The following is a 20,272-nucleotide window of genomic DNA, read 5'->3' as shown; positions in this document are numbered from 1 at the left end:
GCCAATAGAGAGCAGTGATACTTTGTCTAAAACTCCTCAGCACCAATCCAGTTTCGTTTTACACACAGTAATCACACCTCCTTGATTAGTGACCACCGTGAGAAATCTCCCAGTACTGTGGTTATCAGGAAACAGACAACCAGGAAGTGTCCAGAACAGAGAGGAATTACAGCAACATCAAAGCAAAAACGAACAATGAGGACATGAAACCAGGACTGCAGTAAAGTAAAGGAAGCTATTTAGCTAAAAAAAAAAAATCCTTTAGTGACCCTTTAAAGGAGTTGTAAAGGACATTTTTTTTTTTGCTGAAATGACTGTTTACAGGGTACAGAGACATAATAGTTAACTGATTCCTTTTAAAAATTATTCAAAATAGATAAAAATCAATCATATAATGTACCTACAGTTTCAGTTTCGTTTTTGCATGCTGTTTCATGCCTCTGTGATGAACAGAGACAAAGAGCCAATACAGGGCAGTGATGGTTTGGAAAACGAAACTGATTGGTGTTGAGGGGTTTTAGACACACAGTAATCACACCTCCTTGATTAGTGACCACAGAGAGAAAGCTCCAACGACTTTTTTCATCAGGAAACAGACTGTTCAGAACGGAGAAGGATTACAGCAACATCAGAGCAAAAACGAACAATGAGGACATGAAACCAGGACTCTAGTAAGGTAAAGGAAGCTATTTAGCTAAAAAAAAAAATTCCTTTAGTGACCCTTTAAGTCAATTGTTTTAGAATTAAATTGTCATATAATCTCAAGATACATACTTCTGTTTCTGGAAGGCCTCTGAGTTCTTTAGAGAACATATTCGAAGTGTTGTTACCCTTTTGCAGCCAAATTGTGATAACACCTACTTTATATTTGTTACGGGTTCCCATTCACAGAGCATAACAAATAGCAAAAAATCTCATTATCCATTGTGCACTGATGTCCCTGTCAAATTGTTCAAAATAACTTTCATTCCATTTATAATCCTGCTCCAAAGAAACAACTAGAAATTTAAAAATGATAAAAAATAAATTTAGGTATAGTGTGTGAATGGGAACACATAATAAACATATGGGGTTGTTTTCAAATTTGACTGCAAAAGTGGAAATACACTTTAACAACTTGACCTCTGGAATGTTTTACCCCCCTTCATGACCAAAGCTTTTTTTACTATTTAGCACTGTGTTACTTTACCTGGCAATTTAACTGATACCCAAATGAAACTTTAATCATTTTTTTCAGACAAATAGAGCTTTCTTTAACCACTTGCTGACCGCCTACCACATATTTACTGCGGCGGGTCAGCCCTATTGTATCATTTTGTGTAATAGCCACGTGCCGCCAGAGGAGCATTAGCATGCTGTTTGGACACAGGGGATGCCAATCAGCGGGTCGGGCTGACCCAATGTCCTGAGTTCCTCGACAAGCCTAACAAGGAACTCGTTGAGGAAAACGATGTGTCTTTTCCAACGAGTTCCTCGGTCATGTGTACGAGGCCTCACAGTGCATATTTTTAGCACTGATCGCTGTATTAATCTCACTGGTCCCTAGAAAAGTGTCAGTTATGTGTCCTATTTGTTCGCCACAATGCAATTTCGTAGTCCCGCTAAAAATCACAGATTGCTGACATTACTAGTAAAAAAATTCCATAAAAATATCCCATCTTTTGTAGACGCTATAACTTTTACGCAAACCAATAAATATACACTTATTAGGATTTATTTTACCAAAAATATGTAGCTGAATACATATTGGCCTAAATTGATGAAGAAATTCGATTTTTTTCAATTTTTTTTAATGTTTTATATCAGAATTTTTTTTTTCAAAATTGTGTATAGCGCAAAAAATAAAAACCGCTGAGGTGATCAAATACCACCAAAAGAAAGCTCTATTTGTGGCAAAAAAGGACATCAATTTTATTTGAGTACAGCGTCACATGTCCTCAGCCTGCAGCTGCCATTTTACCACAGTATATGTACTGTCGCAGACAGCAAGTGGGTAAATAAACAGAGTCATGAATACTAAGAAGGTATCAAAACAAGTGAAAGTGTTTTTATGCAAAGTATTCTCTGATAGGATGAGGTAGAGAGTGTGTCTTTACTGCCCTGCCTCTCTACCTTGTCCAATTGGGGAATGCTTTGCATTCATTGAGGAAATAGAATGTGAATAAAGCCAATGCTGAGAGGCCAAATTCCTATGTTCAAAATGTAGCAGGGCAGCTGCTCAGCTCACCCAAATCATGCTGGTCAATAAAGTAGTGGTGCCTACAAGACAGGTGCACTGCCAACAAAAATTTTTAATTTTCGTTCAATTCGTTTTGGTATTCTTTCGTTTTTCGGGTCATTCGTTATGATCAAAATGTGTTATTTTGAATAAATTCTTAAAAATGTAATTTGTTATGTTCCATTAGTTTAGATGTAGTATTTGTAAATTAGAAATTCTAAAATTTGTAAATTTGTAAATCCAAAAATGCGAAAATCCAAAATAAAAACGAATTAACTAATAATAACTAACTATTAAATTATAGGTATTGGAATTTCCTTTAAAATTTGGCTGTTTATTAACATAACGGATCAAATGTATCCAAAGTTACAAACTATCCAAAATAAAGAATGGCACATCGAAATCAATGCAACGTAACAAATTAATAATAATAAATAATAGTAATAAAAAATGTTTTTACTATTATTATTATTATTCATTATTATTATTAATTTGTTACGTTGCATTCATTAAGATATTCGTTTATTTCGGGTAATTCGTAACTTCGGATAAATTCGTATTTGTTATGTTCACTAACAGCCAAATTTGAAAGGAAATTCCAATACCTATAATTTAATAGTTATTATTATTAGTTAGTTAGTTTAATTTCATTTTTTAAAATTTTCTGGGTTTTCAATTTTTCTTATTTTCATTCTTATTTTCGGATTTTTGTTCTCTTGAATTTTAGAAATGTCATTGTTATTTACGGATTATCAGAATTTTTCTAATTTTCTAATTTACGAATTTTTACATTTTCAAATTTTTACGAATTTTCGGAAGAATTCTTTAAACGGGTTTTCATTATTTCAATTACTTCCGAATGAATGAATTTGTCAAATTTTGTCAAAAAACTAATTTGGAACAAAACAAATTGCACATGTCTAGAGCTCTAGTGATTTTTAGCTTCTAAAGGGAATGGTATATATACATAGTTGCATTGGTCCAAGCTGGGCCATTGCAACTATGTAAAAATGACTTACCTGGAATTTTTCTCTTATGTATATACAATAGTTACAAACATTTTCTAGAAACATTAATGCTTCAATTAAAATAAATACACATATATGAAGCATCCAAAAATTTAAAAGCATATACATTTCCTTTAAGTCAGTTCTCTGGGTACAGCATTTCAAATGACATCTTCAGAAATACCAATTACATTAGAAAATCTGAAGGAGGAAAGTGCAGTATGTACATTTCTATTCACAGTATATTCTGCTTTCTAAATAAGCGCACAGTATTGAATTATTATGTATGATCGCTAGTGGAAATAGACCTCCCAGCTGTATTTCAGCGATCCTATACACTGCTCGGAAATATTGGAAAGCTGTAGAACATTGCTTTATTAGCTGCTTGAATACATGTAATAGCAACCTTCCCTGTGTTTTATAATTGCTTAGCTATGTTTGTATGGCAGCACAGTCAAGAACAAACAGTTAAAAATTAAGTGTAACACCCATTGTCACAATATACCCAAAGCTTTGTTTGTTTTTAAGATAGTTTCACCTACATCTTCCTTTAAATAATTGAATTGTTGGCAGATCACCAGCCACAGGATGGACTGTAACAGCCAGATTCAGGTAGCTCGGCGCATCTTTGTGCCGGCGTAGCGCATCTCATATGCGCTACGCCGAGGCAGGAGCAGTATTCACAAAGCACTCGCTCCCTACGTTGCACCAGCGTAACGTAAATTGGCCGGCGTAAGCCCGCCCAATTTAAAGTAGGAAGGTAGTGGGCGTGATACATTTAAATGAACCGTGACCCCATGTAAATGAAGGGCCGAACGAATGTGCGCACGCATTCTGCGCGCATGCTCAGAATTGCGTCGCATATACTCCCTAAGATACGACGGCTCAATGCGTACGACGTGAATGTAACCTACGCCCAGCCCCATTCACGTACAACTTACGTAAACGACGTAAAATACGACGGCTGTTCCGTGGTCCATACCCTAACATGACTTACACATGCTTTATGTGGAATAACTTTACGCCGGACGTACGCCTTATGTAAACAGCGTAGATTACAGCAACGGGCGCAAGTACGTTCGTGAATCGGCGTATATCGGTCATTTGCATATTCGACGCGTAAATCAATGGAAGCGCCCCTTGCGGCCAGCGTAAATATGCGCCCAAGATACGACGGCGTAGGAGACTTACGTCGGTCGGATGGAGCCAAAATTCAGGCGTATCTTATTTCAAGAATCAGGCGCATAGATACGACGGTGCATCAGTGCACTTACGCGGCGTATCAGAATATACGTCGGCGTAAGTGCTTTCTGAATCCGGCTATGGGTGTCTATAGTAACGCAGTGCCACGTCCTGAATATATTGGAACAGCAGATGTTAAAGATACAAAGGCACCAATTATAAAAATACAAATACATGTATTAACATATAACCCGTTAAGGTTTGTTAAAAAAGAAAAACATACAGTACATAAAATACAATTATTTTAAAAAGAGAACTACAGTAGCAACTGCAGTGACGATATATTGATCTAATAAGGCTCCAAAAAGAGTCAACACATCTCACAAGGGATGTGTATGACTGTAGTACATAATAAGACGAATGTTAGCTCAACATGTTTCGCGAAGACCGCTTATTCGGGAGCTAGTAGTATATCTAGAGAAAAACAGACTGTTATTGGTTTTTGGATTACATAGCATTGTAAAGAATTAAAATGCAACATAACATTGAGAAAAAAATATATATCAACAAAAGGTTGATATGGATATTAATTTAGTGTACCACGTGCATTAAAGCACCCTTATAGCCAGTCAGGACATGCAGACAGAACAGGGAACACCAAAACGTCAGCACCGAGGAGCCACATACAAAAGGCACCGCAAAGAGATGTGGGGACACACCCGTTAGAATAGGGTGAAAAAGATAAAAATATTGGGCCAGATCCACGTACAGTGGGCTTAACCTCCTGGGCGGTGTTCCCGAGTCTGACTCGGGGTGAGATTTTTGGGCTAGGATCGGTAACCCCGAGTCAGACTCGGGCTCGCCTCGCTGGATGTACAGGGAGTTTTACTTACCTTGTCCCTGGATCCAGTGATGCCATCGCGCTGTGTGAGCGAGCAGGTCCTCGCTCGATTCACACAGTGCCTCCGTGTGACGCCGATCTCCGTTCCCTGCGACGTTACGACGCACGGGGACGGAGAACGGCGCCAAATTCAAAAAAGTAAACAAACACATTACATACAGTATACTGTAATCTTATAGATTACAGTACTGTATGTAAAAAAACCACACCCCCCTTGTCCCTAGTGGTCTGTCCTGTGTCATGCATGTCATTTTATATAATAAAAACGTTTTTTTCTCCCTGCAAACTGTAGATTGTCCATAGCAACCAAAAGTGTCCCTTTATGTCAAAAATGGTTTTAGATCAGCTAAAAAACAGCGATAATAAATTATAATCACTTGCAGAATTGTGCGATAGCGATTTGTGGGGAAATTCGTCATAAAAAAAAAATAATAATGACAGCGACAATTCTGCAACTGAGCAAATTTCAGTGATTTTGATTTGATTACATTATTGAATAATTTTTATTATAATTATATTATTATTTGTTATAATTATTTATAATTATTTATTATATTATAATTTATAATTTTGTTTTTAAAAAAATGTCATACCCGGGATGCCTATTAGAAGCTTGTTTGGTCAGATTTAAGTGAGTTATTTCTAAAAATGACAGACCTACAATATAAAACGCCAAATTTCCTTGCAAATAATGGTACCGCTTTCAGCATGTTTTTTTCTGAAAGAATCATACCGCCAGGGAGGTTAACTTAAATATTGGGATTTAAGTTACACCGCTGCAAAATTTCTACCTAAGTGCCCGATCCACAAAGCACTTACCTAGAAATTTTCAGCGGTGTAACTTAAATCCGTCCGGCGCAAGGCGGGCCCAATCTAATGGGGTGAGTCCCATTTAAATTAGGCGCGCTCCCGCGCCGGACGTACTGCGCATGCTCCCGACGTGCTTTGCGCGAAGTTACGTTGCGCCAAGTTTTGTGAATCGCGCGGGGTAAAAAAAGTTGCGTCGGGGAAAAAAAGAGATGCGGCGGGAAAAAAAAAAATGTAAAAAAAAATTTGACAGCGTCGCGGGAAAGAAGGGTCTACTTTTACATGGTGTACTAACTTTAAACTTTTTAAAAGCAGCCCTATCTTTGCGTTTGCAAACTAACAACTTACGGAGACTTCACGAAAGGAAACCGCTTAGTGAATCTCCGTAAGTGCTAATTTGCATACCCGAAGCGGAATTTCGACGAGAAATGCCCCCAGCGGCGGCCGCAGTACTGCATCCTAAGATCCGACAGTGTAAAACTATTACACCTGCCGGATCTTAGGAATATCTATGCGTAACTGATTGTCTGAATCAGCCGCATAGTTAGAAACAGGGATACGACGGCGTATCAGCAGATACGCCTGCGTATCCTTTTGAGGATCTGGCCCATTATTATTTTTAAAAAAAGTATGTGGATATTGAATGATTGGATAAATAGCAGAATGTAGAGGGGGGAAAAAATAGTCAGGTAGAGAAGTGTGTACGCTAAAGAAGGTATACATTGCCAGCCACCATAAACTCGTGAAACAACAAGTGAAATAAAAATAACGCGTACAATACGCATATGCATACCATATAAAGTAGCAGGATGTGCTTGAAAATTAGTTGTTTTAAAGGGCAATTATAGAAGGTGATAGGTTATGTGTATAACCAAAAAACATCCTCAATTAAAGGGGTTGTAAAGGTTCATGTTTTTTTACCTTAATGCTCCCTTTGCAATAAGGTGAAAAAACATCTGATGCTTACTGGCCCCTTCAACCCCCCCCCCCCCCCCCCGTTTACTTACCTGAGCCCTCGAAAGTCCCGCATCAATAGCGAGCTTGATTTTGGCCAGGTCTTCTCTGCTCTTCGATGGATAGATTGATAGCAGCGCAGCCATTGGCTCGCACTGCTGTCAATCAAATCCAATGATGCAGGCGCCAGGGGGCGGGGCCGAGTCCAGCATTTGTGTCTATGGATGCCTATGGATGCAAATTCTGGACTCGGGAGCACGCCCACAGTGTAACCCCCTTGTAAAAGTGCCTCCCAGGGGGTTTATCTAATGCGAGGAGGAGCCAAGACAACCTCCAAGGGAACCCAGAACATGAGGATCGAGGCCACTGTGTGCAAAACGAGCTGCACAGTGGAGGTAAGTATGACAATTTTTTTTTCAAATCTTTAGTACCACTTGAAACCTGGAAGCTGATTGGTTTCTCTGCAGAGCTGCACCAGATTTTTCCATTGTGAATTCTGTCAATAGATCAAAGAATGCAAACCGTTCTGTGAATAGGCAAGGGGAGAATAGAGGCAGATAAACAACACTGGCTTCAGTGTATGAGAGTTGCAGCTCTACTGATGCTGAGCTGGAAGGATAGCAAGAGCCATACTATCCATCTTGGATACAGAACTTACAACATTTTTAACCATTTGCCATCCGACCTATGGCATAATCATGCAGGTGGATGACATGCAAGGCTGTGCAGCGGCGTGATCTGTCACCGACTGAGTCCACCAGACACAGCCGATGACTGATCACTGTACTGGCCCACTGCCAGTACCATGTGACCGCTGTAGCCAAACACAGCAGATCACATGACAGTTGAAAACAATGGATCACTTCCTTTCAAGCCATCCATTGTATACAATTGTGTTCCTAGTCGCGATTGGTCAGGGTGATCACATGGTACAAGCTGGGCCAATCACAGCCCATCTGTACCATATGATTAGCATCTGACTAATCACAGCTAAACACAACAAAATATACTGAATTACTCAATTTCATTCAGCAAAATGTTTGCATATAGCAATGTAATGCACTGCTACATGCAAACATAATGTGTGAAAAAAAATACTGATCACTTCCCCAGAGTAGTACAACGTTGCTATGGTGACATTATATTGCATATTGCTCTGGTCAAAGCGCGTAAAAGAAAAAAATCGTAAAAACAATATATATATATGTATATATATATATATATATATATATATATATATATATATATATATATATATATATATATATATATATATAAAAAAATATTTTTTTGTACTGTCACGCCCATTATATGATAATTCTGTACCGCACTGGTGACAGTATGTAAAAAAAATATATATATATATATTTTACTTTCTTCATTTTCCAAAAAAGTACAGTATGACAAAAAATGACAACTGTCTCTTACTAAATGCCTCGGACTTTCTACTTTCCAAAAAGGAGTCAATTGAGAGATATCCTGATATTTTTGGGCCCAGGATTTTCATAAATTTTCAGATATATACCATAGTTTGTAGACTGTATAACTTTCCTACAGACTAAATAATATACTCCGATTTGTGTTATTTTCACCGAAGAAATGTAGCAGAATACATTTGGCATAAATTTATGAAGAAAGATTATTTATTTGCAAAATTTTATAACATGCCTGTGCTTTTAGTATAAATCCTGCTCAGACTGATCACTTTGAATTCTAGTGTCTTACAGCTCTGGATTGACTGCAAGAAGTGTACAAGGATGCTTGTGTTATATTTCCAAAGCAAATAATTGACACCCAATCTGACTTATTTAACATTTGAAATGCATTATGCATATGTTTACTAGTTTTCATAAACAGCCAAAAACATATAATACAGTATGAAGATAAAGTAGTAGGTATTTATTTCTAACATTTAGCTGTAATAAGCTGAGCCAATATATAGAATATATATTTTTTAGCACTTTTCTGCCTGTTCTTATAAACTCATGAATTGAAAACAAGGACTAAATGGCTACACTAAAATATTAATATTACAGCACACATACTGCACAAACTTTGCTTCCAGAGAAGTGACAGTAAATCATTTAGTTATGGATGGTGTTTTGTGTCTTTTTAGTGTGCTAATTGCTTGAGAAATAAGGAGCAATCAACATAATGCTTGCCATTGTAATTACACAATTACAGTGCAATAAAACATCATATTGTAACACTTTTTGCTTTTGTTGTTATTCTGATTGATAGCTTCCGGATGGATGCAATCTAGTGGTCAAATTGCTCTCCATTTACTTGCTGTCTACAATGACATGTTCGAAATTTACATTTTGTAATTGTTTTTGATGGGAATCAAATTTGGCCAATTCTGTTTCTAATTATTTGTTTATTTTAATATGCACAGTTCTTTTTACCTTTTAATTGCTGCATTTCTAACAGTTCATTGCAATTTCCTTATACGTCTATAGGGGTTAATTTACTAAAGGCAAATAGACTGTGCACTTTTCAAAAGGCAGTTGCACTCTGCAAGTGCAGTTGCTACAGAGTATATTAAATGAGGTAAAGTGAAGCTTTGCAAAGAGAACCCAATTGAATGCAAGGGAAAAAAAACAGCATATTTTTCCTTGGATGATGATTGGATGATGGAAGTCAGCAGAGCTTCTTCTCATTTATCAAGCTGTGAAACAACTACTCTTGCAGAGTGCAACTGCACTTTGCAAAGTGTACAGTGTATTTGCCCTTGGTAAATCAACCCCTTAATATAAACCATACCCAGTTCACTAATAGAAAAAAAAATGTACTTAACCACTTCAGTCACGGATGATTTGCTGCTCAATGACTGGGCCATTTTTTATGATACGTCACTGCGTCGCTTTAACTGACAATTGCACGGTTGTGCGATGCTGTACCCAAACAAAATTGGTGTCCCTTTCCCCCCCCACAAATAGAACTTACTTTTGATGGTATTTGACCATCTCTGCGGTTACATTTTTTTGCGCTATAAACAAAAAAAGTATTTAGGGACTATAATTGCAGCAGATATGTCCAAAATCTATGAATTACATTTTTTACCAATACTAAGTAAAGTACGTGGACTACTGGAGAAATGGCACAGGGGAACGTTTACATGGTTTTGAAGAAGCAATATAATTAAGATGAATATCCTACCAAAGATCCTGTACCTTCTCCAGGCAGTCCCAATAGCAATACCAAGAGTATTTTTTAGACATATCCAAACATTACTTATGAAATTTATCTGGGCAGGAAAGCAACCAAGGATTAAGAGCACATTATTATCTTTACCAAAACAGTATGGAGGGTTGGCTGTCCCTAATGTATATAAGTATTATCAAGCAGTGCACCTAGGACGAGTACTGGACTGGTGCCGATATAGGGATATAAAAAATCTGGCCAAATTTAGAGCAAGCACAATGTAGGAAATAATTAAGCAGAGCCCCTTAGTGTTATAAAAATATTACAATCAATACTAGGATGCACCCAATAATAGGGCCCACATTACGAGTATGTCAAAATCTCTTTTCTGGGGATAAAATATCACCATGTAATTCACCACTGATGCCTATATTAGGTAATCCCCAATTTATACCGGGTATACAAATAGGACCTTTTGGTTCATTAATGGAACGAGGGCTGTTTCAGGCCTCGCATTTCATGGTCTCAGGTAACTGGCCAACAATGCAGGAGTTGATGCAAAAGAATGGCCCTTTTCAATTAGATTTCTGGCAAGCAGCACAGATAAGACATTTTCTAAGTACGGTAGGGGCACCAAGTAGGTGAGACCGAAGCCTAACACCACTCGAGAAACAATGTATAGAAAATGGGGGGGGGGGGGCGTTATAGGAAGGAGAGTGAAAGGGGACTGTAAATAGGAAGAAATAGATGGAATATTCTGGGACAGAAGCTGAATAGGAAGAGCCATGGGATAGCACCCCCAGGCCTGATAATAGGAGACGATATGAGAGGTGGGGAGAAGCTGAGGAAGCAGTATTTTTTGTAGTTTTGCTACTATTATTACATAAAAATTTTTTGCTTCACTCCTACCTTGGGGGGAGGGAATTGGTGTGAAGGTGGAAATTGAATGTATCAATTTATTTATTTTTGCAATATGAAGAATGGGATGATATATTTAGTTTGTATGAAGTTGATTTATCGACTCTATTTTTGTACATGTTAATGAGACTTGGTTTCCTGTATAAATGAAAAGGTGAAAAATAAAGAAATTGAAAAAAATAAACAAAAAAAGGCTGTCAATTTTGAAAAAAACACAATATTTTGTACTTTTTGCTATAATAAATATCCCCAATTATAAAAAAAAAAAGCATTTTTTTTTCCTCAGTTTAGGCCGATATGTATTCTTCTACATATTTTTGGTAATAAAAATCACAAAAAGCATATATTGATTGGCCATGTCCACCCACTGGCCCGCGGACTGGCGCCCTACTAATCACACTGTGACAAACGTGACACCAAACAAAAAAATACATAAAAGTGACAACACAGGGGTAAATAAAAAGAAAGTGGGTGAGAAGGAAGATGAGGGAGAGTGAAAAGTGACCATCGTGCAATACGATGGCCAGCCCTCTGGCCAGGAAACAAAATTCCTCTGGTCCCAGCCAAAAGGCTGGGCCCTAGAGGCAGGTGTAAAAAAAAGTGTGTATATGGTGAAGTGACCACAGTGCCAAAAAGCAAAAGTGCTGAGAGAACACTAGTGCAAGTATGACACCCCTGAACTGCCACTCCAGGGGCACATTCACCATAGGCTTTTCTCACAACCCTGACCAACAGCCCAGACAGTCACAGCCCCCTTCCCCACCAGGACGGAACGAGAGCTCTGGAAGCTCAGGGAGAGAGCCCTTCAATCAGCAAGCTCTCCCCATCACCTCTTTTGCTCCCTACCTAATTATACTCGGAAGGTACTAGCCATACTATTGCCCCCCCTTAACAGTAGGGTGAGGACGATGTCCCCTCTCGAGAAACTGGCAAGGTTAGGAACTGCATCAAATCCAGGCCAGAAGGCCAGGGACCTGACCCTTCAACTTCGACCGCATGTTTCTCTGTCCCGATCAGAAGGCTTTCACCTCCACGCCAGCAGGTTTTGCATCCGCTACCGCCATCCCTTTCCACCTCGCCGTGTACTAGGGACAGTTAGGGACAGTTAGCATAGCGCCACCTCCTGGCAACTGATAAGAACAGATACTACACTTGATCTTAGCCAAAAGGCCGAGATCAAACCCTTAGGATTTCCTCTCAACTTTTTATATGTGTCTGGTACACTCAGAAGATTCTTCATTTCAAGTTCATAATCTTTTTTATTCAGAATGACCTTTGTCCGCTGGTCTGATAATGATGTTCTTCTTTTTCTCTATTTCCTTTATCATTTTCCAAATATTGTTTCTTTTAGACCTTTGTACTTTTAGTTTACTGATATCATCTTCCACCATTTTCTTAAAAACTATGAGACTTTCATTTTGCTGTGTCTTTGGGTTAAAAGTTGAGTTGTTTCTCATATTAGAATGTTTGTATAATGTGGTGTTGTCCTCAGTATCTCCGAACTATACCCGATGGATTTTTCAGCTAGACACTCTCCAGCCCTCAGCCATGAACATAGATCTAGATCTTAACTGTTTCCTAACCAATTTTTAAAGTTTTAACACTTATTCTATATTTTACCTAATTCCCATTTTATTAGGTTTTATAATTATCTTCCACCTAAGACACTTCCAATTTAACCACTTGACCACTGGGCACGTAAACCCACTTAATAACCAGACCAATTTTCAGCTTTCGGTGTTCTCAAAATTTGAATGACAATTACTCAGTCATACAACATTGTACCCAAATTAAATTTTCGTCCTTTTTTTCACACAAATAGAGCTTTCTTTTGGTGGTATTTAATCACCGTTGGGTTTTTTATTTTTTGCGCTATAAGAGAAAAAAGACTGAAAATTCTGTAAAAAAAAAAGAATTTTTCTTTGTTTCTGTTATAAAATTTAGTAAATTTTGTATTTTTTCTTCATTCTTTTGCATAAATGTGGAAGACGAAGTTACGCCGAGTAAATAGATACCCAACATGTCACCCTTCAAAATTGCACACGCTCGTGGAATGGCGCCAAACTTCGCTACCTAAGAATCCCCATAGGCAACGTTGCAGGGTATTGTGGGGTATTGTGGGGTATTGCGGAGTATTGTGGGGTATTGCGGAGTATTGTGGGGTATTGCGGGGTATTGTGGGGTATTTTGGGGTATTGCAGCAGAGTATTTTGGGGTATTGCAGCAGAGTATTTTGGGGTATTGCAGAGTATTGCTGGGGCATTGCAGAGTATTGCTGGGGCATTGCAGAGTATTGACGGGGCATTGCAGAGTATTGACGGGGCATTGCAGAGTATTGCCGAGTATTGCTGGGGCATTGCAGAGTATTGCTGGGGCATTGCAGAGTATTGACGGGGCATTGCAGAGTATTGCCGGGGCATTGCAGTGTATTGCCGAGTATTGCTGGGGCATTGCAGAGTATTGCTGGGGCATTGCAGAGTATTGCTGGGGCATTGCAGAGTATTGCTGGGGCATTGCAGAGTATTGCTTGGGCATTGCAGAGTATTGCTTGGGCATTGCAGAGTATTGCTGGGGCATTGCAGAGTATTGCTTGGGCATTGCAGAGTATTGCACAGGGAGGGATGGATGGCTGGCTGGATCTGTGACTGCATGTGTCACAGATCCAGCCCGCAGCAGCTGCTGCTGCATGGGCTCTCTCCCCTCTCCTCTCTCACACTGTACCGTTCGGTACAGAGAGGAGAGGGAGGAACCGGCGTCATCACATGACGCCGGTTTGTTTACTAGTGATCGCTCCGTCATTGGACGGAGCGATCACGTGGTAAACCGCCGCTATCAGCGGCGGTGATCCGGCGGTCACGGAGATTCCCGTGTGCGCGCCCCACAGGGCGCGCGGGAGCGCGATTCTGGGAGGACGTACATTGACGCTCTCCCAGAATTAAGCAACCGCCTTGTAGACGTATTTCGTCTATAGGCCGGTTGCTAACTGGTTAATTACACAAATGGTAGGGGGTATTTGGATAGTAGTAACATTCCTTGTTCATATTTACTTTTATTTTTTATTTTATATTTTAATTTAAAATATATCACCACATTTCATTTTATTGATTCATGCATATTCTTATTCCTGGTTTATTTTCGCCTAAATTGATGTAGGAACATAATAGGGTTAGTGCATTACCATGGCACATATATATTTAATATATTTAATATTTTTTTAACTTGTTTTTTGACCAATTTTCTGAGCTTGTTGTTATCCATCTTAATATAGCACATCATGACCTGGGGATTAGAGGTTACAATATTCCAGTAACACATAGCATGTTTTACAACCTTGTATTGATCTGTGTCTCCAAAAATAATTTAAACGGCCGTCAGGCTAATACTAACAATTTAATTATAGGAAGTAAGACTTATGTCTCCAAAATCCCACCAAACATGGCCGCTGCCTGACTACTGTATTTGTGGTCTTCGGTCTTCAAAAACCTACCCAAAATGGTGGGCGATCTATTTCAGGCTCCAGTCTTCAATATCACACCCAAAATGGTGGCAGACGGTCTGCTAAAAAAAGGAAGTTAAAGTGACGCCCAGCGTGTTCCAGATGAAGTCACACGACGAAAGCGGTAGAACACGCTACGAACGTCACATTGTTTCCAGGCATCAAACTTTTGTTAACATTATATGCCATACTGTTTTTGTCTACATGTGAGTACCCATTTTTCGTTTATTTAAATAAAGTATAAAACGATACTACACTATCTGGGGCTCCTTTCTCTCCTATGTATGGGCTATTACTGCACTAACATCATTAGCGCAGGGGGACGAGTAACGGCCAGAGGACTACACAGTGGCCTATACTGTGAAGGCACCAGACCCTAAGAAGGGGTAAAAATGTTGGTGAGTGCGGGGTGTAAGGATTAGCTCCGGCGTGTTCGCACAGTCCATGTGCAGAGCCCGCCAGGAAGTCGGCACTGCGCTGCTAATCACAGGCAGGGAGACATTTCCCGATCCCTGCAGCCGAGCATCGGGACAATGTCTCCCTCCCTGCCGACTTCCTGGCGGGCTCTGCACATGGACTGTGCGAACACGCCAGAGCTCATCCTTAGCGGAGTGTATAAGAGCTAGGATTGCAGTGATCACGGCATACAACAAGAGCACAAAGCACTTTTAGAATCACTCAGCACTTGGCAATTGGATTTGTTTACTTCCAATAAGGACATTATATTGCACTGAAAAAAAATATATATATTTGGTTTATCAGCACATCGTTTAAAGGGTTAACATAGGTACCCTAATGGTACAGGAATTTTTACGTTTTGCACATTTTCTTTACCTAGCAGTGTTTACTTCACTTTAATTTTCACAGCACTGTGATATATATTTTATGGAATTTTTTATCTATTTTCATAGCTGCATTTATGATATATACTGTGGAATCATTCTAGTAGTTTACATAGGCACGTGGCACTTTGGATCGTTTAGTATCGTAGGACCAGCACCAACTCTACTTTATTTTTATTCTCAACACTTTCTTGCTCCACTTAGGTGGAAGCAATTAGTAGAGGCAGCTGTCCACTCATCACCTTCAACCATACCTAGTCCAATACCAAATACTTTTGCTGTCACTGGTGTTTTTAAATATACTTGCCCGGATTTATTTCAACACATGATCCACATCTCATCGGAGTAAATTGTGATCTTGCTGGTATATGTCAACACCTGACTCTGGAACGCCTCATTAGAAGCCTGAATCATCATTAACATTACCCGCAAGGGAAGGTGTTCATGACCCTCTATATAACATAAGGGTCCACAGTGTGAGGTGAGCGGCCAATTTTATTACTGGTGGAGGACCCTCATTATTCACGACATCACCTGCATGTTATTTATATGTCACCATTGAAGATCACACGGATGGTACTTGATTCATACTTTATATGTTTAAAATACCAATTAAAAGTGCATTATTGTTATATCTTCCTTGAATTCAATTTAAAAAAAAGTTACAAATGGGTAGGGGAATACAATTCCTCTCAGTTCAATATGGTAATTCCTTATTAACTTATTAATGCCAAACTGAGGACTGTGGATGCTAGACTACTGCATGTTCTTAAATTTCATGTTTTGCTGTACTTTAGGTATCATTTATTAAATTATAATCATAACACTATAAAACAGGATAAAACGATTGTGCTCTGTAGACCTTCAATCTACTTTCATGATAATGAGTTTCTTGAATATGTATTTGATGAAACTGCCAATCTACTGGGAATGATGCTACACAAAGAATGAACTTATTTCATGTACTGCTCACTTCTTACAGTCTACTAAGATTAGATGATTTGTAGGAATATTCTGCATAGGCGCATCTCCGTGCTCTTTTCATATGCTGACTGTAACATGCAGTTCAGTGGTATGAAGTTAGATTAGACATCAAACAAGCCTTCAGTAACTTGGGATTTAAGCTGCTCAAAGCTTAAAATGCATTGTCAGGTTCAATGAAAACACAGCGCATGAAAGCACTGCATGTTTTATAATAATCTGGCACAGTGGGTAGATTGAGTTCTTAAGGTCACATCATCATATGGTTTCATTTCAAACAGCACATTATTCACCATCTTACCAATGAAGCAAACTAAATAAAATAAAATAAAGTATATAAACAAATACAAATAAAGAATGCAAAATACCAACCCCACAAAGATAAATTGCATATAGCTCCACAAGCAGCACTTTGGTTAGAAAAAAATGTAAAAGTATTGTTCCAGAATCTAGTGTGCTTTACAAAAGACGTACAAAAAGCACCGCTTATCAATCACTTTCAGCAGCAGAATTGTTGCCACTGCTCTCATACGCTCCTATTTACCTACCAATACTGTGTCAATGGGCACCTATTCACTTGCCATCACCTCACCAATGCTCTTATTCACTCACCGCCACTGCACTGATCCGCATAATTCACTTGCTAACACTAAACTGACATTCATATCTATATTCATCATGTTTAAAGAACAAAACACTTTTGCAGGTACATCTTTTTTTATCATTGGTTATTGAATGAACTTGCCATATAATAACTGGATGTAAAGTATTTATTAAGTTTTGTTATTTGTGAACAATCACAGGATTGGTAAGGATGCTGAAAACCTCCATTAGGAGGGTAGAGTGGGTAATAGAGTGGATTAAATGTTTCCCCAAGATATTTGCTTTGGGGGCCATGTTGTAGGAGTCAACAGATGGTGTTGTAACAAGGCATGGTTACAGGCAACATTGTGAAAGGGTAGAACATGTGACCTGAGGAAAAGAAGTGTGCACTTTAGAAACAGATACCCAGGTATGTAGGCACAATCACAAACAAATGGCCACTAATCCCACCTATAACTGGCCTTTGCAGCAAGGAGTACATGTAAGGGCAATGCATGCAAAACAAAGCCAAAGAAATTCCCCGCTCAATTTACCGACCAACCTGCAACCAATCGAATTATCCTGTCTAACAGTATACGTTAAAAACAGGGGTTTCGTTTCCACACATTTGAAAATACAGTAAATGCGTAAGCTACAGAGCCCCATCAAGGCACCCCAGTATTTTCAATCCAGTAATTTAATCCCTGTTTTTAACGCATACTGTTATAAAGGATACATAAAAAAGGGAGAGCTGCACCAATAAATATCGTTCTGAATCAGTCCTCAAGGAAGGCAAAACAACTAATGATATTTAGCAGTCCTAAATGTGACCTAAAGGTGCCAATATATCATAAAGAGAAAAAGTCACAGAAGGACCATCAGCTGTAAACGTCCAAAAGTCCAATACAATGACACCACAGTGGTTGAAAACCGGAGTGCCCACCACCATAAATAAATTGGCTGCTTATCAGAAGTAAGCTAAAAAGCACCTAGCTTTTTAACCTAGCCGCGGCCTTTAGCTTGCGTGCAGTGTGTGGATGGAACTCGGACCCAGTATGAACACCCAGGAAAGTCCTCCGGTATACCATATACCCGTATGCTGTATTGCAAGCTCCGTGTGCAGTATGGATCAAAGAAAGGGAGAGGACCATAATGTGATAACATCTAGCAAAGATTTATTAATAAAAAGTATTGTACTTACATCACATGTAATATTAAAAGCATAGAAAAAAGTGCCGGCCGGCAAATGCAAAAGCTCTTCCTCAAACGAGCTGCGTGGTGACGTCACTGCGTGCCCCAGACGCGTTTTGTCACATAAAGGATAATTTGTTTGGTTGCAGGTTGGTCGGTAAGTTGAGCTGGTTTTGTTTTTTGTAAGCACAATTAATCCAGAAGCCAGACTTGTACTTGTCAATGTTTATTGCGGCTTTACAAAGCAGCTCAGGAACAGATGTGGTTCCTTGTGTTGGGGTGTTGATAACAACTAAGTTAAAAAAAGAGTGTGTTTTACTGAGAACTTCTTTAAGGCTACAGCTGGAATAGGCTACTGTAGTACTAAAGAAAGGACAATACTGGTCTCAAAGAGTCTATACAAGCGGTCCTAAAGAGTTATTGGTGAAACCAAACTTGTATTTGTATCTGGATGTATACTTTTGTTATTAAATAAAAGAAAATCAAAACTCTCTTTATTCAGTATTAATTTTAAAGATATTCTTTGCTGTGAAGACTATCATAGTTTTACTTCTGTTCTGGCATAGCAGAGAACACACAGTGGAAGCTGGAGTGTGTAAGCTTAGAGGCTCAGGCACTTTTTAACTATGCCTTCTAAAACCATGCTCTCTTTGGCAAGGCTCATTATTTGCTGCAGTGAGCCTAGCACGCTGCAGATATTTCCTCTGAGGGGTGCCCTGGGCATTTCATAAGCCTAGCAACATCCCTTGACATCCGTATCCATACTGCATTGTCTCTTTTCTACTCATATCTATGAGAAAACACTGCTGCACAAATGTCCACATAAATGGCTGCTTTCCTGTTTCAGCATAGCCTGTAACACAGGTGACACTTTTCAGATGCAGTCTTTTTAAGTCTACGGTATTGAATTTGTGAATACAACACAAAAAGCAATCAATTTAAAAGGGAAATATTTACAATACATCCAGTACAGCTGCACTGAAGCCTAAGGCTTCAAATAGAAAATAACACGACATTTGTTTTTCTAAAATTTATAGCATAGTTGTATTCTGTACCTGCATTACATCTGTTGGGAATACAAAAAAAAAAAATAGATAAATGCACACATACATAAATAAAAAACAATAATAAATTCGATACTTGTTTGGGAACTATTCTCTGGAGATTAACTGAATTTAGCGAAACTTTTATTTGTAAAAGTTGCATGTATATTGTTAGTCTACTATTGTAATACTTTCAGAATTGTGGTGCAGTCCTGGGAAACAAGTAGAAGCAAAAGAGATCCCTGCATGTTGTTATCCAATGTTATCTGAAAAGAGGTTCACTTTCATTTTACATATGACTTTGACATCACTATTCAGCTTCCTGTGTCACTTTCCCAACAACTGATTAGACTAAACTTTGAATAAAAATGACCACACTACTGAAATCCCTCCACTAAATATGACTAAACACATTAATCCTGAATGCTACCCCAAATGTGGTGAGATTTTGCCACCATTATTGCAGTAAACTGCACGCTTAACTATTTCACTCCCAGAAGAATTTACCCCTTTAATGACCAGGCCATTTTTTTGCGATACGGCACTGCGTCAATTTAACTGACAATTGCACGGTCATGCGACGTTGTACCCAAAAAAAATTGATGTCCTTTCTTTTAGTGGTATTTGATCACCTCTGAGGTTTTTATTTTTTGTGCTCTAAACAAAAAAAGACTGACGAAATTAAAAAAATATATATATATATTTTTTACTTTCTGCTCTAATACATATCCAAAAAAATATATAAAAAAACAATGTATTCACCAGTTTAGGCCAATTGATATTCTTCTACATATTTTTGCTTAAAGAAAATTGCAACAAGCGTCTATTAATTGGTTTGTGCAAAAGTTATAGCGTTTACAAACTATGGGATAGATTTATGGACGTTTATTATTTTTTTATTGTTTTTACTGGTAATGGGGGTAATCTGTGATTTTTAACAGAACTGCGACATTACGGCAGACAAATCTGACCCCAAGTGACACTTTGGGGACCAGTGACATTATTA

The 20,272-nt window shown here is 38.5% G+C and overlaps 1 protein-coding gene and 1 pseudogene across 2 annotated transcripts in view; both read right to left on the bottom strand.

The window, feature by feature from the left end:
- Positions 1 to 20,272, bottom strand: part of LRRC3B (leucine rich repeat containing 3B) — a 246,918-nt gene that overhangs the window by 24,375 nt on the left and 202,271 nt on the right. The gene's annotated exons all lie outside the window — the stretch shown is intronic.
- Positions 12,222 to 12,313, bottom strand: LOC120942252 (annotated as a pseudogene).

This window comes from Rana temporaria, chromosome 5, assembly GCF_905171775.1.
Source record: "Rana temporaria chromosome 5, aRanTem1.1, whole genome shotgun sequence".
Lineage (NCBI taxonomy): Eukaryota > Metazoa > Chordata > Amphibia > Anura > Ranidae > Rana > Rana temporaria.
This window is presented reverse-complemented; position numbering and strand designations above follow the sequence as displayed.